Source organism: Oryzias melastigma, unplaced genomic scaffold (assembly GCF_002922805.2).
Source record: "Oryzias melastigma strain HK-1 unplaced genomic scaffold, ASM292280v2 sc00359, whole genome shotgun sequence".
NCBI lineage: Eukaryota > Metazoa > Chordata > Actinopteri > Beloniformes > Adrianichthyidae > Oryzias > Oryzias melastigma.
In genome coordinates, this window is record NW_023416957.1 from 14957 (window position 1) to 16588 (window position 1632).

General features: G+C 44.0%; 1 protein-coding gene across 2 annotated transcripts in view; it reads left to right on the plus strand.

Moving 5' to 3' along the window:
- The first annotated feature begins 371 nt into the window (after positions 1–371).
- Positions 372–1632, plus strand: part of LOC112141910 (potassium voltage-gated channel subfamily G member 4) — a 26923-nt gene continuing 25662 nt past the window's right edge. For both annotated transcript variants that reach the window (XM_024265115.2, XM_024265114.2), the window contains exon 1: positions 372–704. The gene's annotated coding sequence lies outside the window, so the exon portion shown is untranslated. The remainder of the gene's footprint in view (positions 705–1632) is intronic.

Here is a 1632-nt window from a genome sequence, read left to right on the forward strand (position 1 = left end):
GGCGGCTATCAGCTATAGCGATTTCAGCTTTTGGCTTCAGTGATTTAAGCCATCGTCTTCAGTGATGAAATTCAGCTTACAGCATTCACACTAGGGCTATCACAGGTCATGCTGTATATCTTAATTATGTTAAAACGTTAGTTTTAAAACTGTAGTAGTGTTCAATAAATATTTGTTCTGTTCGCGAACTAAGGTGTGTTTTGGATTTTGTCCTGTTGTGTGATTGAGTTTGACACTCCTGGTTTAAACTCATCGGTCTGCTGTCAGTGAGCACTGTTCTGTCTGGAATTCAAAACGAGGCAGAAATAACTCAAACGATCCTCATGGCTGTTCTGATGCTCAGAGGAGGAGGAGGAGTGGGAGGAGGGGGAGGAGGAGTGGGAGGAGGAGGAGGAGGAGGAGGACCGTCCTCCTGTCAAGCACAGATGAGAACCGCCAGCAGGTTTCCGGAGGCTCACCGCTGCCGCTTCCCGGTGTGTGACGGGGCTGCTGCAGCCTCGGACGGAGCGATCACCGACAACTGTTGCCGTCCAGCTTCGAGGGCTCGCGAGTGCAGCGACCGTGAACACGTACACGCTCGGCTCCTCAAACCCTAAAGAGGATTCTCTCCGCGCGCGCACGCGGCTCCACCGCGTCTTAATTGACGAGCCGTTTCATTTAAAGGGAGGAAGTGGGCGTGGCGGAAACGAGCGTCCACCTGCCAGGTGAGAGAGCTGCTTTTTAGGATTGTTTTAACTTAAGGACGTGTTGGTGACGTCAGTCCGCGACCAGCTCTGGTGTCCACATGTCTGCTGGTGCAGCTTCACTTCAGTCAAATGTAAACGTGACTTTTTAACTGTTGCTAGATTTAGATTAAAACATTCTGCTCACACTCTTTTACAATCTTATTTTACCACAAAACGATAATCTCTGCACAACATGAAGGAAAACCTTACGGTCACAAAAAGACTGTCAACTAAATAAAAAAAATTAAATTAAATACCAAGAGAAATCTGAGTTTTCTGAATAGTTTTCCTCTCAGAATTGGATGCATTGAAATCTATTGGATTTTGTTTGTTTTATTTCTTAATCTGGGGAGTCAGACTCAGTCACACAGGGGGCCAAAATCCAAAACACACTGGCTGAACGGGACAAACATTTATTGAATACACACACACACACAAAACTAAATTGTTAATGCTTTTAAACTTTTAAAATGTAACTTCTGTGGGAAAAACTTAAATATGATTATACCATGGTCCGGGTGAATACTCGATTCTGATTGGCTGCTGGGTGTGGATTAAAAAGTGATAACGCACAGTGATAATGCACACCTAAAGAAGAAGTTCCGGTCACACAGACCAAACGTTTGATATCACTGCGCAGGCTTCTTTAAGCAACCGTCCTCCCTTGCGCGTCGGGCGGTTTAGGCCTCCGCGTCGTGCGTTAATTTCTCATAACGCACTCTTTGTCGGGTATTATCCCTTACATAAAACCAGATAGGAATATCAACATTAAATAACTTTTGTTCTCCGTAAAATGTACATCCTGTCAAAATTGGGATGCAACCAGTGTTAATTTTGACAGAGAATTTTAATTTAGTTTTAGTCATAGTCTTTTGACTAAAATAGGGTTTAGTTTTAGTCGCAATTT